This window comes from Hordeum vulgare, chromosome 2H (genome assembly GCF_904849725.1).
Source record: "Hordeum vulgare subsp. vulgare chromosome 2H, MorexV3_pseudomolecules_assembly, whole genome shotgun sequence".
Taxonomy (NCBI): Eukaryota; Viridiplantae; Streptophyta; class Magnoliopsida; order Poales; family Poaceae; genus Hordeum; species Hordeum vulgare.
In genome coordinates this window covers 188069803-188096852 of record NC_058519.1, presented here as the reverse complement: position 1 = coordinate 188096852, position 27050 = coordinate 188069803, and positions in this window count along the sequence as shown.

Sequence of the window (27050 nt, the reverse complement as noted above, 5' to 3'; positions counted from 1 at the left end):
GTAGCAAAATCATCAATCTTTCAAAGTATACTATCCTCAAAGAATGTTAACCCCCATTCATCCTATTATATTAGCAAGGCCTGACGTCATCCTCACCACATTAATACAAATGTCAAGCACCACGGTGCCCAAGTCAGGCAATTGGATCGTACTTTTTCAATATGCACAAACTTTTTATGCTTCACACAATACATGAGGGTGAACCATGGGCATAGCATATATGTGGAATGGAATATGGTGGTAGGTTTCAAAGTGGTAAAAGTGGAGAAGAAAGTCCCGCATCAACTCGGCGTATCAATAGGCTATGGATATGCCCATCAATAGATGTCAATGCGAGGAGTAGGGATTGCCATCCAACGGATGCAATAGAGCTATAAGTGTATGAAAGCTCGACTGAAGCTAAATGGGTGTGCATCTAACTTGCTTTTTCATGAAGACCTCCCGCATTTGAGGACGCCCGTCATCGGAATATAAAATGCCAAGTTATATAATGAATAATTCCCACTAGCACTCTCTATATGAAGAACATGGTGGCACTTTGAGGCACAAGTGTGGTAAAGGATAGTAGCAAAGTCCCTTCTCTCTTTTTCTCTCATTTATTTGTTTATTTTTATCTTTTTCACGGTGGGCCTTTTTTCCTTTTTTCCTCCTCATTATTTATGGTGGGCTCATTTGGCCTCCCCCATTTTTATTTCCTCACTCGGATAATACTGTAATAATGATGATCATCACACTTTTATTTACTTACAACTCGATATGAAATATTGGTAGGAAGATATGACTCTATAAGAATGACTCTGGTAGTGTACTAGGATGTGAAATGATCTAGTGTTGAAAAATATAGCAAAAAATGGGCAAGCCATGGAAATATCATGCTATCGATCTTACGATCATGCAAAGCAATATGATAATGGAAGTACAAGTCATATGAAGTGACGGTGGAAGATGCATGGCAATATATCATGGAATGGCAATGAAATTATATGATAGGTAGGTATGGTGGCTGTTTTGTGGAAGATATAATGAGGCTTATCTGCAATAGAGCGTATCTGTCACGAGGTTTGGATGCACCGGCAAAAGTTGCACCGATCCTTGAGGTGAGAATGGGCAATGCACGGCGCCGAAGAGGCTAGAAAATATGTGGAGGTGAGAGTGGGTATATCCGTGGTGTAACATTTGTCATAAAGAACTCATATACTTATGGAAATTTTAATTAGTTTTATCTCAAATCAAAGTACTACTCGTATGTCCCGAGAGATAGCGTTGGGAAAAATTAACCATCACATGATTCGGACTCGAAACAACACTATGATTTCAAAGAGGAATAGAAATGATCACACATCATCACCATGCCCTTTAATTTTTAGGTGAACAAGAAGTTTAACACCTCTTAATACTGGCACTTCTATGAATCAAAAATGATGCACCCACACCCTTTCACATTACCACATCAATATCATCAATATCATTAACCCATAATTTCTCTTTAGTGTGCTACATGAAGGTTTTGATTATCACTCCTTAAATACCTATTATTTTTGGACTAGTCTTATAACGCATGCAAATTACCGTCACTATTTATTAAATCTCAAAAAATATAAGTGAAGAATGAGAGTTTATTTATTTGTACAAAAGATCACGCTCTAATAAATATAAGTGAAGCAAAAGAGCGTTCTTAAAATAATGATTTTCTATATGTAGAGAAACATGCATCCAACTTTCAATGATATAAGTGGAGCACATGAAGCATTCTATAAAGCCATACCCAAAATATATAAGTGAAGTGCAAAGAGCTTCTATAAATCAACCATGAACTTTCCCATACCAGCATGGTGCATTTATGAAAGTAAAATAAAAGCACACGACACTCCAAGAATTTACGCATATCATGTGAAAAAACAAAAACCAAAACATAGCGATAGTTGTTGAAGAAGAAAGATGAGATGCCTTCCAAGGCATCCCCAAGCTTAGACGCTTGAGTCTCCTTGAATATTTACTTAGGGTGCCTGTGGAATCCCCAGGTTTGAACTCTTCTCTCTCCTTATTCTTCTCATATCAATACCTCCTCCATCTTCGAACACTTCATTCACACAAAACTTCATAGAACTTTCATTAGAGAGGATAGTTCATAAAACATCAACTCTCGTCATGTCCTGCCATAACATTAACCACTATATTTTATCACAATTCTATGGTTCTCAAGTAACAGGCTCAACAAGAATTCAAAACATAAGCATGCAAAGCAACTATAACAGCAAACTGTGAAAAATGGGACAGTTTGTAAAGATGCAGATGAATCTTATAATTCTGTAACATAAAAATTTATGAAACTTTATTACATTGTAAAAAATCTATATAAACGTATTGTGTAAAAATTCCAGATTTTTTTGACATTCTAGTAAAATATGAAAAATCAAACACAACAGCCAATGTTTCCGTTTTTGCAGAACAAATATCAAACTAGCAATTCAAACATCCTAAAGGTAAATATTGGTATTATAATAGAATGTATTTTCACAAGGGGATAATTATTTTTGTTCCAAAGTTTATGCAATCGAGATTCACAAAGTTTCCATGGGCATGAACAAAGTTCAAGGCTAGCCCCCACTTCAACGGTGCTCGTCCTTCTCACTTTCACTTTTATTTTTGAAAAAGGTTTAGGTTCCCGACTTTATTTTTTTGTTTTAAAATATTTTAAAAGCACACAACAGAACAAAATGACTCTCTAAAACTTCCGGGTTGTCTTCCTGACAACGCTTTCTTTAAAGCCATTAAGCTAGGCATATGGTGCTTAAGTAATTGATCCACCCGGATCCCAAGGTATATCAAAACCAATTTTGATTAACACTGATTTGTTATTTAGTAGTGAGCACAAAGCAACGTATATCATGTAACAACAAAGTATAACTCTCTTCCTATGCATTGGCATGTCATACAAAAACAATTCATTCACACAAAGTAAAGGCCAATACATAGCATAAGTAGTTTCTTGCAATTTTATCATATTGGAAACATAAAGAGGTGAAGGTTTTGTTCCTCTCTCATAATAATTGCAAGTAGGAGCAGCAAGCACATTCATATTATATTCATCAAAATCAGCATGTGTAGTGGTAAAATGCAACCCAGCAATATAATCCTTAATAACTTCAAACTTCTCCGATATCATGTAGTTGGGAGAAACCAAAAATATAATAGGACTATCATGTGTGGGTGCAATAGTAATAATTTCATGCTTAAGATAATGAATTATAGCAAGTTCATCTTCATAAGCATAATTCATATTGGCATCATGGCCACAAGCATATCAACCATCAAGTTCATCAAAGAGGGATATTTCAAATGGATCCAAGGGATCATAGCAATTATCATAGCATTCAACCTTCAGTAAGCATGAAGGGAAATTACATAATTTATGAGTTCAAGAGTAACTCTCATTAGAAGGCAGGCACGGGTAGCAAATACGCTCTTTATCCTTTTGTTCTCCACTCTCCTCATCGTCTTTTTCATCTAATGAGATCAGAGTTTCGGCAATTTCATCTTCCATAGATTCTTGCAAAGTATTATTATCTTCCAAGGAACGAGTCATTCTTTCAATAAATTCATTAATATCAGCATTGTATTCATAATTCTCATAGTAATATTTAAGTATGGCAAATTTTACATATTTTTAAGGAATATAATCATACATTTCAATCAAAGAAGAAATTTCTTATGCACCCTTAAAATAAACAAATTCTTCTATTTGTTCCACATCATAGTAATCATATATACCATTAGCATAAGAAGCCAAAGTTTTATTATCATTAGATTCACATCAAAAGGTAAGTTGTAGACCCTTACTCTTAGAGCAACAAGTATAATCACTTCTCATGCATAAATCCCAATCGTACCAACGCAACATTTTAATTTTGTCCCATAGGTGTTTCCCTTTTAAAGACAAGCGATAAATCCTAACGTACTCACGTTGATCCAATGTGTCTCCCATTATCAAGTCGAATGAGCATTTATCAGGATTATCAAAGCAGTAATGAATGTGTTTCACACAACCACCATCGAGGGTTTTAGGAAGTTCCCCATCTCCATGAGTAGCAAGTACAACTAATTTTTTGGTGGGGGTTTTCCATATCCCTAACTAAAGATGTAAAACAACTAAGAACAGAAAATAAAAATAAATTAGTGATAAAGCAAACAAGCACACACGAGAATATACACCACTACGCTATTGCTCCCCGGCAACGGCGCCACAAAAAGGTCTCCATAACCCACAAGTGCATGCGATCGTTTGTAGCCTTTTTAGATAAGTAAGAGTGTCGATGTCGGGACCCCGATCCTAAGCCATAGGAATCCAGCCTGTAACACATCGCATCCCTTTGCCGTCTCACGCACGGTTAACCCCACGGCTGCCACCTTACCTTAGCCGGGACCGTTTGCGCCTTTTGACTCATGTATGCAATTGTGTCGCTAGCATTCCAACGAGAAAGAACCCGGGTCGACATAACTAGTCATAAACTCAAGTGGCGCAACTGTACAGAGACATGCATACATAACCCAACAAAGCAGGTGTCGGTCATCAGCGAGTGTAGACGAGTCATAGCAAGCTACAAGGACACCATTACACCGCGTGAAATTTCCCCGTAGGGACAGACACAACAACTAAGAAGGATACATGCCAGTCAACCAATGTGTCCGGATAAGTAGCGAACTACCAAGGCTCGGTGGAAACACAAAGTGGCATTTCTCTGTATAGAGAGCTACTAAGGGCATACGACTAGGTGTCGAATCCCATACATATCACAGTGCATCACACGTATGCATGACATACCTGATATGCATAGATACAACAATGGCATCACAACATAACCATACAACATCACAACATTTATTTTAGAAGACTCGGAAGAGTCTTCCATATTAAGTTCATACAGGTAGGGGTCACCTGACCCGACACTTAAGTCATACAAGCAAAGTAATACAAACCAAGCGGAAGCATTAAAGCTGTCTGAGTACAAACAGTTGAAAGGAAAAGGCATAAAGCCAGACTATCTACAGATCCCTTTTGAAAGGGGCCAGGTCGTAGCTGGGACACCAGCTACTCGTCATCATCGAGGTCTAGGTAGAACCCACATGTTGGCTCATGGGTATCTTCTGAAACATTTATTAAACAAACATGAGTACAAAGGTACTCAATGAGACTTTAGAACAGATCTATCTACACATGCACATGTATCAATAAGGGGGTTGCGGGGTTTCATGCAGCAAGCCAGCTTTGACTCTTAGCTAGACTAAAGTACAATTTTAAATAGTTTTAAACAACTTTGATAAGTCGTACACGAGTCCACTACCACCACAACAATACACTATCATGGACTCCTTTCTGTCTCCCTAGGGAAATGCCATACATGATACTCACACTTATCTTGATACTTTTATGAGTAGCCATTAAAGTTATCTATGAACAACATATGTCTCCAAGTAGTCCATATCCGTGGACGCGGCTATTCAAATAGATCATAACCCTGCATGGGTGTACTTTTTCACACACGCTCTCGCCACTTATCACCACATGCACGTCATGCACCTCGGTAACCTTCAAGCGGAAGCCCAGCGAGGGAGTCGGCCACAACCGTTAACCACACTAATACCTAGTCTAGGTTTATCGCGTATTTGAAAGTGAACCCGCACGGAAGTCTGGCCGGGGTTTCCACTACGGACCCAAACGATGTGTGCAGGGTTCCCAAGCCCACCATCCGAGTGCCACTTGGTACACCATGCCACAGCCTACCGCATCATAGCCCACCTCTAAGGTCAGCACTATGCACGACTTCCAGCCTGACTATAAACACCAGAAACTACTTGCAACTCCTGGACCGACTACTAGGCGATTAGTAGGTCAAGCGGGATCACATTTCAGGGCCCAGCATGTGGTAGTAACTAGTATTGGATTACATACACGGAACTCAGTTCCTTAGGACGGTTCCAATGAAACAACCCACCATGTACTCCTACATAGGCTTTCATCGGTAGCTTTACCAAATCAGGTTCCACCCTTAGTCTTTGTCACTAGAACACATTCATCCATTCATGTTCATCACCCACATGAAACAGACCCGACACAACTCTAGGCATAGCAAGCATAGAAAGATAAGACACATCAAGGCTCAAGCAACTACCAGGTATGCTAGGTTGCAAGGTTTTGGCTATTTACTGTGACAATGATAGGTCATGCAAAGGAATAGGTTCAGCTACAGAAGTAAAGCATTTGAAATATTTTGTCCTAATGCAATAAGTTCGAGGAGGAACGGGAACATGGGATTATATCGGGATGATCAAAAGGGTGCTTGCCTTGTTGCTCAGCGGAAGAATTAAATCCGTCAGTCGGATATTCGGACGTATCCGCAAGGGCAAAGCTTACCAAAATAATAGCGATAATCAGTATCATTCATATGCAACAATATGATGCATGATCATAGCATGAAATGAAATGTAGCATGAGCTAGTGTGGCTATCAAACATTTGGTTTGATGCTGATTTGAATTCAAGTTCAACTATTACTTAAAGTAGAACATTTATTAAATTCCTTTAATTGATTTGACCTCATGCTGTTTCATAACTTTGTTTGACATGCATGAAAGTAGCACCATTGTGTTCATAGAATTTTTTTGATCATTTTACATATATTATTTGTCAAATTTGGAGTTACATTTATTTTTCTATGAATTTCCAAAGTTTTGAACTTATTCTGGAATTGTTTTAAAACAGAAATTGAATTACTGCATCAGCATGACATCAGCAGGTCAATCTCGCCGTTGAAAGTCAAACCTGACCAGTGGGACCCTGATGACCCAAAAGTATAGGGGATCAATCTTAGTCCTTTCGATAAGTAAGAGTGTCGAACCCAATGAGGAGCAAAAGGCTCTGATAAACGGTTTTCAGCAAGGTAATAACTGCAAGCACTGAAAGTAGCGGTAACAAGTGATGGTCTAGTGAGGTGAAACGTAGCAGGTGAAAAGTAACAAGTAACAAGTAATAGCGACAGTGCAGCAAAGTGGCCCAATCCCATTTGTAGTAAGGGACAAGCCTGAACAAAGTCTTATAGGCAGTAAAGCTCTCCCGAGGAGACATGGGAAATCTGTGAAGCTAATTGTCATCATGTTCACATTATTCACGTTCGTTACTTTGATAGTTTGATATGTGGGCGGCGCTTGGGTACTGCCCTTACTTGTACAAGCATCCCACTTACGATTAACCCCTCTCGCAAGAATCCGCAACTACAAAAGAAGAATTAAGACAACGTCTAACCATAGCATTAAACTAGTGGATCCAAATCAGCCCCTTACGAAGCAACGCATAGACTGGGGTTTAAGCTTCTGTCACTCTAGCAACCCATCATCTACTTACTACTCCCCAATGCCTTCCTCTAGGCCCAAATATGGTGAAGTGTTATGTAGTCGACGTTCACATAACACCACTAGAGGAAAAGACAACATACATCATGTCAAAATACCGAACGAATACCAAATTCACATGACTATTAATAGCAAGACTTATCCCATGTCCTCAGGAACAAAAGTAACTACTCACAAAGCATGGATATATTCATGACCAGAGAAGTAATGAATATCATAATGGATCTGAACATATAATCTTCCACCAAGTAAACCAACTAGCATCAACTACAACGAGTAATCAACACTACTAGCACCCTTACGGGTACCAATCGGCGTCGCGAGACGGCGATTGGTTACAAAAGATAGACTAGGGTTTGGATCGGAGATGGTGCTGATGAAGATGTTGATGGAGATGACTCCCCTCCAACGAGAGGAGTGTTGGTGATGACGATGGCGACGATTTCCCCCTCCGTGAGGGAAGTTTCCCCAACAGGATCGTCCTGCCGAAGCTCTAGATTGGTTCTCCTCAAGTTCCGCCTCGTGGCGGCGGCGCCTCCTCGAAAAAGCTCCGCCTTGATTTTTTTCGGACAAAACCCTTCATATAGCAGAAGAGGGGGCCAGTGGGCCACCAGGGTGCCCACAAGCCCTATAGTCGCGGCCAGGGGGCAGGTCGCGGCTACCATGCTTGTGGGCCCCTGGCAGCTCCCCTCTGGCACTTCTTTCGCCCAGTATTTTTTATATGTTCCCAAAAAATTCAATGTTTATTTTCAGGGCATTTGGAGTTGCGCTGAATAGAGGACTCAGACTTGCTCCTTTTCCAGTCCAGAGTTCCAGCTGCCAGTATTCTCCCTCTTCAAATAAACCTTGCAAAATAAGAGAGAAAAGGCAGAAGTATGGTACCACAAAGTATAATAATAGTCCATAAAGCGATAAATATCAACATGAAAGCATGATGGAAAATGGACGTATCAACTCCCCCAAGCTTAAACCTCGCTTGTCCTCAAGCGAAAACCAAGATCCATAAACATGTCCACATGTTTAGGGATGATGGTGTCGATAAAACATAATACGGACAAGAGGGCATCATGATCACACATAGAACAGCAATACATCATAAAGATTCTTATGGGAAAGTAACAATTCCTTCACAAAGCAAAGTATGAATCAAAAACCTTACCGAGAAGTAGCCAACAACAGTCCATAGTCATTGAAGCAATTGCAATTTATCATAACATCAGAAAGAGTCAAATAAGAGGTTGTAAAGCAAATCCACATACTCAATCATCTCTTTTGTTTTCCACAATTGTTACAACTCACATGGTACTCATGGTAGCAAAGTTTCAGTTGGACACAGAGAAAGATAGGGGCTTATAATTTTGCCTCCCAACCATTTACCTCAGGGGTAAAGTCAACAATAATAACGCATAAGTACTCATCTCCAAGTTGATATATGAATATAGATCTTTCCCTAGCATATGACGTTCACCAAGCTGAAGACGGAATAGGGAATTGGTGTTGATCACCATGACTTTCACAAGGACAAAAGTAAAGGTATAAGATAAGCCCTTCATAGAGGGAAGCAGAGGTTGTCAAGCGCTTTTAAGGTTTGGATATACGACCTCTTAGTGTAAAGGAACTACACTTTATATTGCCCCCTGTGATAAAGAACTTTATTATGTAGTCTGTCGCTTTTATGCCTTCCTCATCACAGGTTCGTACAAATCTTATTTTCCACACAATAATAAATCATACATACTTTAGATTGCAACTTTTTATTGCTTGCACCGATGACAACTTACTTGAAGGATCTTACGCAATCCATAGGTAGGTATGGTGGACTCTCATGGCAAAACTGGGTTGAAGGTTTATGGATGCATGCTACTGCAACAAAAGACCTTCCAATGGCACCAGAAATAGGCATGTCGACGGGAGATTACTTGGCTTGATCCTTCTGCTGCAGCTGCGCCTTAAGGGACTTCCTAGGAAAGTATGCAAAGGATTTCCCCCGTGGCCTTGGAGCCTTGCGTTGGAAAATACCTCTGTTACTTCAAAAATTCTTAAAAGTTACGACAGTGTGAAGAATTTGCGTAGCAAGCAGCAGAAAAAAGAATCAACTCAAAAGATCTTACAGAAAAAAACGAAAATTCTTTTCGTGAGCAGAAAGTTTTTGTCTTTTCCAGCATTACCAAACGATCATCCCCAAGACTAATCATAACGGTTTTGCTTGGCATAAACGCAAAAAGAAGCACAAAGAACACAATCATAACAGAATTATGAAAGTGTGCAAAGCACAAAACAGAAAGAAAAAGGATATATTCGTTGGGTTACCTCCCAACAAGCGCTTTTGTTTAACGCCCTTAGCTAGGCGAAAGTGATGGAATCACGTATAGTCATCCTTGGTGCTCAAACCATAGGTAGCCCTCATCATAGATTCATAAGGCAATCTTATTTTCTTTCTAGGAAAGTGCTCCATGCCCTTCTTTAAAGGAAATTGAAATCTAATATTCCCTTCCTTCATATCGATGATAACACCAATAGTCCTTAGGAAAGGTCTACCAAGAATAATGGGACATGAAGGATTGCAATCTAAGTCAAGTACAATGAAATCCATGGGTACATAGTTCTTATTTGCAACAATAAGAACATCATCGATCCTCCCAATGGGGTTCTTGACAGTAGAATCCGCAAGATGCAAATTAAGAGAACACTCTTCAATCTCATGAAAACCAAGAATATCCCATAAATACTTTGGAATCGCAGAAACACTAGCACCCAAATCACACAAAGCATTGCACTCATAGTTTTTGATCTTGATTTTGATAGTAGGTTCCCACTCATCATGAAGTTTTCTAGGTATAGAGAGTTCTAGTTCGAGCTTCTCTTCAAGAGATTTCATCATAGCATCTACGATATGCGTGGTAAAGGCTTTGCTTTGGCTATAAGAATGTGGAGAGTTTGCAATGGATTGCATCAAAGAAATGCATTCGAACAAGGAGAAATTATCATAATTGAATTTCTTGAAATCCAAAGTGGGAGTTTCAGTACTACCCAAAATTTTGACTTCTTCTACTCCACTCTCCACTCCTTTATCATCAAGATAGGTGGACTCCGAATCATTGGGGCGTTTTTCGACCATAGTGGATCCATATCCAGCCCTTCCATAAGTAGGTTTGACACGCGAAAACAAAGATTCAAGAGGAAACACACCAATCACTATAAGATCTTCGTGATTTGCATCACTAGAACACACCCTTTTAAACCATTCATGTCTGGCGCGAATTTGGGCGGTTCTTTCTTTGCTCTCATTCATGGAGATACACATAGCTTTCAAAGTTTCATCCAAGTTGATCTTGGGAGGAGCGCATCTAACTTTCAAAGTATCAATATCACAAGACATCCTATCAACGCTCTTAGCCAAAACGTCTATTTTGAGTAGTGTTTCCTCTATGGACACATTGAAAATCTTTTGAGAGTTGATGAACTCTTTGATATTACTCTCTAGATCAGAGGGTAATTTGTTGTGATTTCCATAAGTGTTTCCGTAGGAATTGCCATAATTGTTAGCGGAGTTACTAGGAAAAGGCCTAGGAACATTGTTTCCTCTAAAAGCATTGTTTTTGCAAAAATTGTTCCTACCAACAAAATTCACGTCCAAACTAGCGTTGCTACTCTCAATCAAAGAAGATCGTGGCATGGCATTAGGATCTACGGTAGCGTTTCTACAAGCAACCAAATTCATCAACTCGTCCATCTTAGCACTAAGCGAGTTAATCTCTTCTATAGCGTGCACCTTTTTGCTAGCAGGCGACCTTTCATTGTGCCACTGAGAGCAGTTGGTCATGATATTGTCTAGGAGTTTTGTAGCGTCTCCTAACGTGATTTCCATGAACGTTCCACCTGAGGCGGAGTCCAATATATTGCGAGAAGCGAAATTCAAGCTAGCGTAAAAGATTTGTATAATCATCCAGAAACTCAAGCCATGAGTGGGACAATTTCTAATCATAAGCTTCATCCTCTCCCAAGATTGTGCAATGTTTTCATGATCAAGTTGCTTGAAATTCATGATATCGTTACGTAAGGAGATGATCTTAGCCGGCAGAAATACTTGGATATGTAAGCATCTTCGCACCTATCCCAAGAATCGATACTATTTTTAGGCAAAGAAGAAAACCAAGTTTTTGCGCGATCTCGCAACGAGAAAGGAAAAAGTTTCAACTTAATCTCGTCATTATCCACATATCTTTTCTTTTGCATATCGCAAAGCTCAATGAAGGTATTGAGATGGGATGCGGCATCTTCACTAGGAAGGCCAGAGAATTGCTCTTTCATAACAAGATTCAGCAAAGCTGCCTTGATTTCATACGATTCCGCACTAGTTGCGGGAGCAATCGGAGTACTAATAAAATCATTATTATTAGTGCTCGAGAAGTTGCAAAGTTTGGTGTTTTCGGACATGATGTCTTCAACAAACAAACAAGCACACAAGCAAGCAAGAAACCGGCAAAGGAAAACGGCAAGGGCAAAAGAAAACGGCGAAGGAGAAAGGCGAATGAAAACGGCAAATGTGAAGTGAGGGAGAGGAAAACGAGAGGCAACTGGCAACAAAAGTAAATGCAGGAGATGAGTTTGTGAGACCTACTTGGATAGATCTTGAGCTCTCCTCCCAGGCAACCGCGCCAGAAATACTTCTGCTACTGCAACAAAAGACCTTCTAATGGCGCCAGAAATAGGCACGTCGATGGGAGAATACTTGGCTTGATCCTCCTGCTGCGGCTATGCCTTAAGGGACTTCCTAGGAAAGTATGCAAAGGATTTCCCCCATGGCTTTGGAGCCTTGCATTGGTATTCCCTCGAAGCGGAAAGGGTGATGTATCGTAGCGGTGGTAAGTACTTCCCTTAGTTTGAGAACCAAGGTATCAATCCAGTGTAGGAGTATCTCAAGATCCTGCACAAACACAAAAACTTGCTCCCAACGCTATGAAGGGGTTGTCAATCCCTTATAGATTGTTTGCCAAGTGAGAACTAAAAGTAACAAAGTAACAAAGCAAAGTAAAAGCGAAGGTGTAAACGAAGGATGTGAATAGACACGGGGGCCGTAGTGTTTACTAGTGGCTTCTCTCATGAAAGCAAGTAGACGGTGGGTGAACAAATTACTGTCGAGCAATTGATAGAACCGCGCAAAGTCGTGACAATATCTATGCAATTATTATTTCTATATGCATCATGTCCAAAACAAGTAGACCGATACTTTCTGCATCTACTACTATTACTCCATACGTCGACTGCTATCCAGCATGCATCTAGTGTATTAAGTCCATAAGAACAAAGTAACGCCTTAAGCAAGATGACATGATGTAGAGGGATAATCTCAAACCAATGATAAAACCCCATCTTTTTACCCTTTATGGCAACTACTTGATGTGTGCCTTGCTGCCCCTACTATCACTGGGAAAGGTCACCACATGGTAGAACCCAAAACCAAGCACTTCTCCCATTGCAAGAATCATAGATCTAGTTGGCAAAACAAAACCCAAGACTCGGAGAGACTTACAAGGATATCAAATCATGCATATAAGAAATCAACAAAGACTCAAATATATATCATAGATAATCTGATCACAAATCCACAATTCATCGGATCTCGACAAACACACCGCCAAACAAGATTACATCGGATAGATCTCCATGAAGATCATGGAGAACTTTGTATTGTAGATCCAAGAGAGAGAAGAAGCCATCTAGCTAATAACTACGGACCCGTAGGTCTGAAGTGAACTACTCACGAGTCATTGGAGGGGAGATGATGATGATGATGAAGCCCTCCAACTCCAAAGGCCCCTCCGGCAGGGTGCAGGGAAGGGTCTCCACATGAGATCTCGCGGAAACGGAAGCTTGCGGCGGAGGAAAAGTATTTTCGAGACTCCTCTGATTTTTTGCGGAATATTTGGGAATTTATAGGCCAAAGACCTAGGTCAAGGGGCGGCTAGGGAGGCCACAAGCCTGCCCACCGTCGCCTCCGCCCTGGTGACGGAGTGGGGGCTTGTGGGCTCCCTAGAGCCCACCTGGCTTGGCCCAAAAGCCCCCTTGTCTTCTTCCGTTCGGGGAAAAATCATTCCGGGTTTTTCTTCCGTTTGGACTCCATTCCAAAATCATATCTGAAAAGAGTCAAAAACACGGAAAAAATAGGAACTGGCACTTGGCACTGAATTAATAAGTTAGTCCCAAAAAAGATATAAAAGGTACATAAAACAACCAAAGAAGACAAGATAACAGCGTGAAACCATCAAAAATTATAGATACGTTTGAGAAATATCAATGCACAAGTAGTATTTCTACTTAGTACAGAAGTTTTGGCTAATATGAGGTGGAAGCAATCGTCACATGCTAAGGGATCACTAGACATATAACATTGTTTGGAATCAAGCAAACACAATTCATTATGTTGTCTTCCTTGTCCAACATCTACTTCTAAGCATGTAATAGTTTGGTGAGTGCTCACAATTATAGAAAGTGTCTAAGATGATATATTTATATGTGAACCTCTCTTTCCTTATTAGTTCTTATTAATTGCAACTTTGACTGGGGTCTATGTTGGTCTATTCTCAACAAGTTTCAATCATCATACTTGTTATATGTGAAGCTATCTCTTTCCATAAGATCATCTCATGATCTTTCATGCTATCGTTCTTTTCATAATTTTGATCACGACACAAAACAAAGCCCTTGACTAAGATAATCTTTATTACATAGCTCGCAAGCTCGAATACATCAGGGGAGACACAAGGCAAAAGACTCAAACTAAACACTAAGGACTTATCCCACTAAGAGAAGAAATAAAAACTAAAAAGGAAAGAACTAAACCAAAGGTAAAAGCGAAAGATATAAAGGTGATACGATACTAGGGCAACTCCCCCAGGCTTCGCACAAGCCAAGGGAGTTTCCCATACCAATGCTCAGTTGTCTTCCTTTGGTGGAGATGGTGGTGGAGTCTTTGCAGAGGTCTTCAGCTTCTTTAATTTCCAATGGAGCATGAAATTATGTTCCCTCAGATCGTCGTTTTATTCTTCAAGCTTCAGCCCCATTTGGCATAATTCCTGCTTACTCTCCTGTAGGAAACGAGAAGGGATAAACAAAGTCTTATGCTTCTTCCTCGAGTTGGGGAGGCTTGTCTTCTTGAACTCCACAAGGGTGTTTGCAGGTTGAGGTAGAGGAGCCTCCTCCTCGTTAGAGCTTGTTTGCTCCTTCCCCTTTGGTTCATGATCCTCTTCCTCATCTGTGGTCCAACCATAAGGCTCTAAGTCCCCATTAATACAGGAGTTAGCACGGTCATCGGCCACATAGATATCTTCTTCTGAATCTTGAGAAGACATCTTGACCTAAATCTGCGGCAGACAACAGGCTCAAAACGAAAACAGAGGAAAACTGCGCGATACGGAGATCAAAACCCTCGAGCGCATATATAATGATTTTTTCTGGACCAGAAGGAGTGCTCCGCAAGAAAACGGAGTCCGGGAGGCACACGAGGTGCTCACAAGCCCTCCAGACTGCTTTTTATTTTTCTAATTTTCCATAAATTCCAAAATGGAGAAAATTTCCTACCGGAAAAGTTTTGGAGTCCAATTACTTACTGAAACACATACCTCTTTGTTTTCAGAGTCTGAAAAAGGTTGATAAACATCCCTTATGTACTCCTCTGGAGTTATGATATTGATGATATTGGTCTCAACATTTATGGGAGTACCAGAGATATAATGCTTGATTCTTTGTCCATTTACCACTCTCGGAAAATTACCTTCCGTGTTGTTGATTTTGATGGCAACAGAACGATATACTTCCTCGACAACGTAGGGACCTTTCCATTTAGAGAGAAGCTTGCCTGCGAAGAATCTTAAGCGAGAATTGTATAGCAGGACATAATCACCTACATTGAACTCACGTTTTTGTATTCTTTTATCGTGCCATCTCTTAACCTTTTCCTTGAATAACTTGGCATTCTCATATGCCTCGGCCCTCCATTCATGTAATGAGCTGATATCAAACAACCGCTTCTCACCGGCAAGTTTGAAATCGAAGTTGAGCTCTTTGATTGCCCAATAAGCTTGGTGTTCTAGCTCAAGAGGTAAATGACAGGCCTTACCGTAAACCATTTCATACGGTGACTTGCCCATGGGATTCTTATAAGCAGTCCTATAAGCCCATAGTGCATCGTCAAGTTTGCTAGACCAATTCTTTCGAGATCTATTGACAGTCTTTTGTAGGATCAATTTGATCTCCCTATTACTCAACTCCACTTGACCACTAGACTGAGGATGATAAGGAGATGCAACTCTATGGTTGACATCATACTTAACGAGCATCTTGCGGAAAACACCATGAATAAAGTGTGAACCGCTATCACTCATCAGATATCTAGGGACTCCAAATCTTGGGAAAATGACTTCTTTAAGCATCTGAATAGAGGTGTGGTGATCAGCATTTCTGTGGGGATAGCTTCTACCCACTTAGTGACGTAATCAACAACAACTAAGATGTGAGTATAGCCATTGGAACTCGGGAAGGGTCCCATATAATCAAAGCCCCAGACATCAAATGGTTCAATGACAAGTGAATAATTCATAGGCATTTCCTGACGTTTACTAATGTTCCCTATTATTTGGCATTTGTCACAAGACAGGACAAACTTACGGGCATCCTTGAATAGAGTGGGCCAATAGAAACCTGATTGCAATACCTTATGAGCAGTTCTATCTCGAGCATGGTGTCCTCTGTAGGCTTCGGAATGACACTTCTGCAGGATCCGTCCCTGTTCATGTTCAGGCACACAACGTCTAATAACACCATCTACTCCTTCCTTATAAAGGCGAGGATCATCCCAAAAGTAGTGTCTCAAATCAAACAAGAATTTCTTCTTTTGCTGGTAGGCGAAACTGGGTGGTATGTATTTGGCTACGATATAGTTTGCGTAATCAGCATACCACGGTGCACTATGTGAAGTGCGGATGACATACAGTTGCTCATCGAGAAAGCTGTCATCAATAGGTCGTGGGTCATCAAGGACATTCTCTAGCCTGGACAAGTTAGCTGCTACAGGGTTATCAGCACCCTTTCGATCAACAACGTGCAAATCACATTCCTGTAGCAGGAGAACCCATCTGATTAGCCTAGGCTTAGCGTCATTCTTCTCCATAAGGTACTTAGTAGCAGCATGATTAGAGTGAATAATGGCTTTGGAGTCAACTATATAAGATCTGAACTTTTCACGCGCAAACACGACTGCTAAAAATTCCTTCTCCGTAGTGGCATAGTTCCTTTGGGAACTGTCTAAAGTTTTACTCGCGTAGTGAATGACATTCAACTTCTTGTCAACTCTTTGTCCTAGAACAGCACCAACAACATAATCACTAGCATCGCACATGATTTCAAAGGGCATATTCCAATCAGGTGGTTGAACAATAGGTGCGGTTATCAAGGCCTTCTTAAGTATTTCAAAAGCTTCCTCACAATCCTCATCAAAAACAAAAGGAACATTCTTCTGCAAGAGGTTGGTAAGAGGCCTAGAAATCTTAGAGAAGTCTTTAATGAACCTTCTATAGAAACCAGCATGGCCTAGGAAACTTCGTATACCTCTGATATCTATGGGGCAAGCCATTTTCTCAATTGCATCAACCTTAGCCTTATCAACTTCAATGCCTTTCTCAGAGATTTTGTGTCCTAAGACGATGCCTTCATTAACCATGAAGTGGCACTTCTCCCAGTTCAAGACGAGGTTGGTATCTCTGCATCTCTGTAAGACTCGATCAAGGTTACTGAGGCAATCGTCAAAGGAAGAACAGTAAACGGAGAAATCATCCATGAAAACTTCAACAATCTTTTCACAAAAGTCAGAGAATATTTCCATGATACATCTTTGAAAGGTGGCAGGTGCATTGCATAAGCCAAAAGGTATACGTCTATAAGCAAAGGTACCGAAGGGGTAGGTGAAAGTGGTTTTGTCCTGATCAGATTGTGCTACAGGTATTTGCGAGAAACCTGAATAACCGTCTAGAAAGAAGAAGTGTGTGTGTTTAGATAGCCTTTCTAGCATTTGGTCGATAAACGGCAAAGGATAATGGTCTTTCCTGGTTGCCTTGTTCAGTTTTCAGAAGTCTATCACCATCCTATAGCCAGTAATAATCCTCTATGGGATTAGTTCATTCTTATCATTAGGAACGACGGTGATACCTCCCTTCTTAGGTACACAATGTACTGGACTTACCCAATCACTATGAGGAACATTATAAATGATTCCTGCTTCTAGAAGCTTTAATATTTCTTTTCTCACGACCTCTTTCATCCTAGGATTTAACCTCCATTGATGATCAGCGACTGGCTTAGAATCAGGATCGGTTTTAATGTTGTGCTGACAAAGAGTGGGACTAATACCCTTAAGATCATCAAGAGTATATCCAATAGCAGTACGGTGCTTCCTCAAAGTTTCAAATAACTTCTTCTCTTCTTGATTAGAGAGGTGAGCACTAATAATAACAGGATATATCTCCTTCTCATCAAGATAGGCATACTTTGGTGGGGGAGGATCCCCAAGCAGTTCAACAGGCAGATTATTCTTTAGAATAGGATATTGTTCTAAAACAATTTTATCTATCTCATCTCTTTCATCCATATGCATATCATTTTCATGCTCAAGCAGATATTGCTCTAACGGATCCATAGGAGGCACGACAATAGAGGCAAGAGCAATGATTTCATCCCTATCAGACGACTCTTTTTCATGGGGTTGTCTTCCAAAATTGGAGAAGTTAAATTCATGAGACACACCCTCGAAACTAACAGTGACAGTATGTTTAATGCAATCAATATGAGCATTGACAGTGTTGAGAAAGGGTCTACCAAATATGATGTGACAAAAGCTATCTTGTGCAGTAGAAAGGACGAGGAAATCAGTAGGATACTTCGTCTTACCACACAGGACTTCTACGTCTCTCACAATTCCTACAGGGCAGATAGTATCTCTATTAGCTAGCGTAGCACCCATATAACTCAGCAGGTGCAATCTCATCTTTGATTTCATCATATAGGGACCGGGGTATTGCACTAACACTAGCACCCATATCACATAAGCCATGATAACAGTGATCTCCTATCTTGACAGAAACAACACGCAGGCCAACTACAGGTCCATATTTGTCTTTCGCGTGAGGTTTAGCAATTCTAGCGGAGTCCTCACAGAATTTGTTAACATGTCTGTCTATGTCTTCGGCTAAGTGATCTTTGATAATAGCAACACTAGGTTCAACACTAATTTCCTCAGGGGGTGCAAGTGGTCTAATGTAACCCCTACGTATTACAGTTGGAGCTTTAGAATAATCTTTTTTCCTAGCAGGGTAAGGTGGTTTCTCAGTGTAGGCACAAGGAACAATAGGGTCATTATAGGCAATGACTTTCTCTTCAACTAGATTGGGTTTAACTATGTTGACTTCTACGGGAGGATGATACTTAAACCACTTCTCTTTGGAAAGATTAATATGAGCAGCAAAAGATTCACATAGAGAAGCTACTATCTCAGAGTCAAGTCCATACTTAGCGCTAAAATCTCTAGAAGTGTTTGTTTCAACAAAAGATTTAACACAATCAAACTGGAAATTCATACGTGACTCCTTATATTCTTCCAGCTCCCAATCTTCAGAGTTACATTTAATTCTCTCCAATAAATTCCACTTGTGGTCAATATCCTTCTTCATAAAAGAACCAGTACAAGAAGTGTCAAGCATGGTACGATCTTGATGAGAAAGCCGAGCATAAAAGTTTTGAGTGATAATTTCTCTCGAGAGCTCATGATTGGGGCATGAATATAGCATTTATTTAAGCCTCCCCCAAGCTTGAGCTATGCTTTCCCTGTCACGAGGCCAAAAGTTATAAATATAATTCCGATCACGATGTACTTAATGCATAGGATAAAACTTTTGATGAAATTCCAATTTCAACCGATTGTAGTCCCATGATCCAGTATCATCACATATCCTATACCATGTCAACGCCTTATCCTTCAAAGATAAAGGAAAGACTTTCTTCTTTACCTCATCCTCGGGCAAACCTGCAAGCTTAAATAAACCACAAACTTCATCTACATAGATTAGATGCAAGTATGGATGTGATGATCCATCTCCTGTAAAAGGATTAGCCAGCAGTTTCTCAAGCATACCCGAAGGAATTTCATAAAAGATATTTTCAGTAGGTACCTTAGGTTGAGGAGAAACTCCTCGTGCTTTCGTTCGTGGTGAAGATACCCCGAACAAATTCCTCAAAGGGACAGTTTTCATAGTGACAAGTGACAATAAATTTCAGCACAGTATATAAATGTTTCCTTACCAAATTCAACTTACCAAAGGCGCTTCACTGCCCGGCAACGGCGCCAGAAAAGAGTCTTGATGACCCACAAGTATAGGGGATCAATCTTAGTCCTTTTGATAAGTAAGAGTGTCGAACCCAACAAGGAGCAAAAGGCTCTGATAAACGGTTTTCAGGAAGGTAATAACTGCAAGCACTGAAAGTAGCGGTAATAAGTGATGGTGTAGTGAGGTGAAACGTAGCAGGTGAAAAGTAAGAAGTAACAAGTAATAGCAACGTTGCAGAAAAGTGGCCCAATCCCTTTTGTAGCAAGGCCCAAGCCTGAACAAAGTCTTATAGGAAGTAAAGTGCTCCCGAGGACACATGGGAAATGTGTCAAGCTAATTGTCATCATGTTCACATGGTTCGCGTTCGTTTCTTTGATAGTTTGATATGTCGGTGGACCAGCGCTTGAGTACTGCCCTTACTTGGACAAGCCTCCCACTTATGATTAACCACTCTCGCAAGCGTCCGCAACTACAAAATAAGAATTAAGACAACCTCTAACCATAGCATTAAAGTAGTGGATCCAAATCAGCCCCTTACGAAGCAACGCATACACTGGGGTGTAAGCTTCTGTCACTCTAGCAACCCATCATCTACTTACTACTCCCCAATGCCTTCCTCTAGGCCCAAATATGGTGAAGTGTTATGTAGTCGACGTTCACATAACATCACTAGAGGAAAAGACAACATACAACATGTCAAAATACCGAACGAATACCAAATTCACATGACTATTAATAGCAAGACTTATCCCATGTCCTCAGGAACAAAAGTAACTACTCACAAAGCATGGATGTATTCATCACCAGAGAAGTAATGAATATCATAATGGATCTGAACATATAATCTTCCACCAAGTAAACCAACTTGCATCAACTACAAAGAGTAATCAACACTACTACCAACCTTACAGGTACCAATCGGTGTCGCGAGACGGCGATTGGTTTCAAAAGATAGACTAGGTTTGGATAGGAGATGGTGCTGATGAAGATATTGATGGAGATGACTCCCCTCCGACGAGAGAAGTGTTGGTGATGACGATGGAGACGATTTCCCCCTCCGGGAGGGAGCTCTAGACTGGTTCTGCTCAAGTTCCGCCTCGTGGCGGCGGCGCCTCCTCGAAAAAGCTCCCCCTTGATTTTTTCCAGACGAAACCCTTCATATAGCGGAAGAGGGGGGCCAGTGGGCCACTAGGGTGCCCACAAGCCCTGTAGCCGCGGCTACCAGGCTTGTGGGCCCCTGGCAGCTCCCCTCTGGCACTTCTTTCGCCTAGTATTTTTTCTATATTCCCAAAAAATTCCATGTTGATTTTCAGGGCATTTGGAGTTGCGCAGAATGGAGGACTCATACTTGTTCCTTTTCCAGTCCATAATTCCAGCTGCCGGTATTCTCCCTCTTCAAATAAACCTTGCAAAATAAGAGAGAAAAGGCATAAGTATGGTACCACAAAGTATAATAGCAGTCCATAAAGCGGAAATATCAACATGAAAGCATGATGCAAAATGGGCGTATCAGACCCACTAGTCAGTGAGTCTGGTTAGTTTTTAGTTAAACTTTAAGTTAAATAGCTAATTAGCAGTGGCTCGCCCACATGTCAGTGACTGATTAGTATTCAATATTTTATTTAATTCTTATTAGATTAGTTCTAATTAACCAGGGGCTGGCCCCACTTGTCAGTGACTCTGGGGAGTCAACCCACCGGTGCTGGGGGCCAAACCCACCGGCGATGAGCCGCCGGTGGCTCCAGGGACGGCGGAGGGCATCAGAAATGCTCCTTTGGCGACCAAACGAGCAGCGGAAGGCACCAGAGGAACGACCCTTCACCCGCGAGCTCATTTTTGTAAGTCTTTGTGGTTGAAACGGTCGGAGTCGACGCCGACGACGAGCTCGGCGGCTGCCGGAGCTCGGGAAATGTCGAGGTCATCGAAACAAAGCGCAAATGGGTCGGGGTTTGGCTTCTACAACACCTACGCGGCATGCTGAAGCTATTGAAGGTCTCGGATGGACCAACCCATCACCGGAGCCTCACCGACGACGAGCTCCCGCGGCAGATCTCATCGGGCTCTGGTGGAATCGGGTGCTAGGGCTTGGGATCGACGGGGAAAAGAGGGGGAAAAGAATCCGGGGCTCATGGGGATTGCATAGGCGTCAAGAGCGGGCTCGGCGATGGCCTGGAGAGGGAGAACGACGGCAGAAAACGTTGGCGATTCGAGGAAGAAGGTGACGGCGTTGGGGCGATGCAGGGCTCGGGAGCTTGATTCTGATGGCATGGATGACGTACTCGACGAGGCGGAGAGGTTGAGGCACTCGGAGAGGCATGCTGTGGCCAGAGATGACGGCTAGCTCGAGCTCGAGCTCGGCTCTAATGGCGATTGAGAGGAGGGGGAGCATGAGAGCGAATGGGGAGAGGGAGAGGATTTGAACGGGCTCAGGAAGGTTATCTCCTTGCGGCTAGCGCGATGGGGTGGTGAGGCAAGCACCCTGGTGCGTGGCCTCGCCGGAGGAAGCGGCGGCCACCTCCTGCAGCACATTGGCGAGGATGAAGACGATAGAAAGAAGCTGGACTGGGCCAAGGTGAGCGACATGTAACCCTTTTCTATTTTCTTTCATTTCTGATTTCTGTTAAATCATTTCTGACAATTGTTTTATTTTATTTTCGCTCCGAACTATTTCTATAAATAGAGAAAATAGTTGTGGGTGGTATTTCAATTATTTCCAAGCCCACATAAATATTCCAACATTTTATGTTATTCTGAAATATTTAAAATCACATATTTGGGTGATTTCAGTGGCTTTTGTGGTTTAAATAAAATGCCAAATGTATTTTAAAAATAAGTTCCACCCGTGAAATATTGTTTCCAATATTTATCAAAAGGGTGGGCTTTTATGAAGGCCATTTTGGGTTCATTGATATATCACAAGACTTGAATTGAGTTGAATATAGAAGTGCTAGGGTTTTTATTTGATTTCTATTTTCATTTTTAATGCAAGAATAATACATGAGGACAATCTTGCTAAACATCAAATGGAAGCTAGGGATGTGACAGTCGAACACAACTAGGAGCTAAAGGTAGAATTAATATTATATCAAGTTCTATTGACCACTGATAAAACTATACGCACCCTAGTGCTTACTTTACCTAGAACAAGTATGAAATTATTTTGCGGGAATGAAACTAGAAGTACTTACTAGGTTTAATAGATAGGTTTGCAAGGTAACAAAGAACTAGGAAATAAAAGTTAGGTGTTGTTTTAATAAAATAACAACAAAGTAAATATAGCGAGTGTGAATAAGTGGTGATATGATTTGCGAGATTGTCCTAGGCGATTGATAAATAGATCTGTAATCCTTATTGCAATTTTATATGAGGGAGACGCATACACTAACACAGTTTCCATACTTGGATCATATGCACTTATGATTGGAATTCTAGCAAGCATCCGCAACTACTCAAGATCATTAAGGTAAAACCCAACCATAGCATTAAACATCAAGTCCCATTTACTCCCTTACGGAAACAACTCCCCTTACTCGGCTGTCTGCTTCTATCACTCTAGCCACCCACTATAAGCGAATCATGCACATATTGCAAACCGTCCAGCGTCAATCTTTCTTGTGTAAGCACCTTAGGGCAACAAAAATATAAACCACACAATTCAAATCAATCAAGATCATCAATCAACCCATATGAAAAAAGGAACTACTCAAACATCATAGGTTAGCCACATGTCATAGGGTAATAATGTATAGCATTAAGCACATGCTCATGTAGGGGATATAGCAGGATGCGGGAGAGTGGACCGCTGTAGATATATCAGGGATGGTGATGGTGGTGGTGACGAAGGTGGTGAAGTTGTTGGTGTCGATCGTCGTAACGATGGTTTCCCTGACAGTGCTCCGGCGCCAACGGGAGGGAGGGGGAGAGAGCCCCCCCTCGCCTTCTTCTTATTCCTTGCCCTCCACCCTAGGTGGGAGGAGGGTTTCTCCTGTGGTCTATGGTTCCATGGCTCCTGGAGGGCAGCAACCCCTCCGATATTGGATATCTCTCTCTCTCTGTTTCTCTCCTGTTTTTGCGACATATTTTCTGTCCCTTCATTGTTTCTTAAATAGCTGGAGATCAATAACTCTGATCTAGATGAAATTTTAAGGGGATTTGTATTGTGAAAATATCACTCTTGCTGTAGAAGGAGAGGTTTAAATGCCTTAAGGGGTGGGCACAGGCCATCAGGCGCCTCCAGGTCATGCCATGTTGGCTTGTGCCTCCCTCGGGCACCGTGTTGCATTGGTTCCGACTTCCAAAATTCACATATATTCAAAAAAATCCCCATAGTTTTTTATCATGTTTGGATTCCATTTGATATGGATTTTCTACGAAACAAAAAATACACAAAAAATAGGAAATGCCACTAGGCACTAGGTCAATAGGTTAGTTCTAAAAAAATAAAAAAATTGGTAAATGAATACTCAAAAATTATCCTAGAATGCAAATATAAAAACATGGAACAATAACAAATTATATATATGCTGGAGACTTATCAGGGTCAAAACACGAAATTTTGCCACACAAGTTTACCACTAGGCGTGTCGTCCTTGCAGCTGAGTTGTATTCTCTATTAAAAAGATGATCTCCTGATCCCCCGTACAGTTTTCCCGAGCAGTACAGGTGCACTCCCTTAGTGCATCTCCAATTCGTGAACTTTCTGCATCCGTTCAAACCGTGTACTGTTCATGTTCTCTAAGCCATCCAACGCGGTCTTGTATCGGACCGCACCACTTTCTCCCGGAAATAGAAAATAAACATGTTGGCTTTACGAGAATTCCAACTGCTCCCATGCCGCTCATGACCGCCCTGGCCCACCCAAAATGGCTCGTCCTACCGCACACTTTCGGTCAACGCTGTTCTAGAGCTTCAACGCCTGCATTCATACCCAACCAGAGCAGAAGTGACCGTTTACACATGTTGGCATTAAAGTGGTGGACCGGCCGAGAGAGAGTCGCTCTCGCCGCTTCCCAGTGCACATGACTGCCTTACGTTCAAACAACACAACGGTCGCTTACCCAGCTGTTTGCCGCCCACAGTAATGGAACACGCTTGCCGAGGTGTCTTCTCCGACACCACTAGTGTGTCCCTTTGTCAGACACCATTTCTATATAAATCAGTGCCGCGGTCATACTCACAATCATCTAACCTCCGATCCGTCCTCGCACCACTCCCACCATCAATTCCTTCCCCACCAAAGCTCATTGAGATGGACTCACATCTGACCAGAATAAGGAGATGACTGCCATTGTTGGTGGCTGGCTGGCAGGCAGTCGGAGGACAACACCGTCCCAATGGAGGACGCTGCCAACGATGAACCGACACCCTCCTCCTCCTCCTCCTCCTCCTCCTCCTTCGCTCCACCACCACTGGTGCATTGAACGATGACCATCAGCGAGGCCTATGCCCATTACATGGACATGGTGCGGGAGGAGCTGTTCCAGGAGGAGCATGCACACGCCTCCCACAACTACCACCTCCTTTCGGAGTACATGCATGTGGAGGAGCAGCTCGGCGCTGGCAGGTCAGTCGCGTAGGGCACAAACTTGGAGGAGTAGGAGGCGATGGTCGAGTCCTACCGCTCCGCCTATGAGATCCGCCTTGCACGCTCGCGATACCGCTAGCGGGTGGCGGGGGTGGCGGCCACCTAAAAGGAGTGCGTCAACACTTGCGAGACCAATGATGAGGAGGAGCACATCGCTAAAGTCGCGCCCCACCATGACAACCACCTACAAGGAGTGTTGCCGACACCAGGGAAGAGTAGTGCATAGTAAGTCGCCGCTTCTCGGTTCCAAGAAGGCCACCGCCCCTCCTCACTCATTGAGGCAAACCTTGGTTTCCTCAACCTCGTCGTTCGATTAGCCGTTTGGCACCAACATGGAGGCAGAAAGCTTCACTTCCCGGGGTTTGTGTGAAGGAGGTTACCAATGCAGAGCTGGAGAGCGCTGAAAGGGAGCTAGAGAAGACAAGGATTCAGTTCTTGGGTCTCATGGCCTGACATGAGGAACGGGCATTGGCGATCATAGCTTAGGTGCATTAGTTATACCTTTAGAGCGAGACGAGCACCGCTTAGTTGATGTAAATATATGAAATCCGTCATGTTTATAAGAAAACCGTCAAGTTTATATGAAATTAGTCATGTTTGTATGAAATTAAGTCGTGTTTAGAAGAAATCCGACCCTATTTGCATGAATTTTGTCCGATTGGTTCAAACTTTTGTTAAAATGTATGCGGCTATGGTTGGATGGCAGCCTCCACATCCATGTTCGTGGACTGGCCCCCCTATCCGTAGACGGATGAGAAAAAAAAATACGCTTTGCTGTTGGAGATGTCCTTAAGAGGTATCCGCTTGTGCGAGGTAAAATGTGTGAGCGACAAATTTCTAGATTTTATCACATTATTAGTGCGAGTGGAGTCATCTAAAATGCAACACACATATAACTTAGCCACCGCAATTGCGGTCGATCACAAGAACCCATGAATCATACATCCACTTATATAGATGTTCTACTGTAGGCTCGACATTTGAGTCCTACTGAAATTATAATAAGGACCATAGTATACTATAATAAGGACCACAGTTCACTTATATTAAACTAAGAATTCAACATAGAATCTCATATTGAATATAATGTTTCAGATCCTATGCATACAAAGGTTTCATCCATATCCCTAGAACTAAGGGCTTTACTCGTACTTAGGGACAACAAGCATCATGAGAATGGTGATGGAAAATATGGATGAGTCACATGATCAACACATAATATGACACACTAGGGTTCCTGGTGTTACAACGAGATGGAAATAGATGTGGATGATGATGATGATGACATTGCTGATGATAATGATGATAGTGGTGATGATGCCAACTTTCCTTTGCACGTGGTGGTGAAGATGGTGGTCTCCTCCTTGACAATTCCCCCTCAAGATGACTCCGGGGGCTAGGCTTCTACCTTCTGGATGTGTTTCTGGTGTGTATAGTTGTCTCCACCCCAATCCGGTTTCAAGGCGTGTGTCAATGTCAAAACCGACTCTTCTCGAGTAGGGCGTTCGAATTGTGGATCTTGGATTGATGGGTAACACAGTACGAAGGAGATCATGTTTTGCCCAGGTTCGGGCCCTCTTGATGGAGGTGAAACCCTACGACCTGCTCTTGTTGTATTGATGAACTAGTACAGAGTACAAAGTTGATCTATGTCGACATCAGATGTTGCGGTCTAAAGCCTAATCG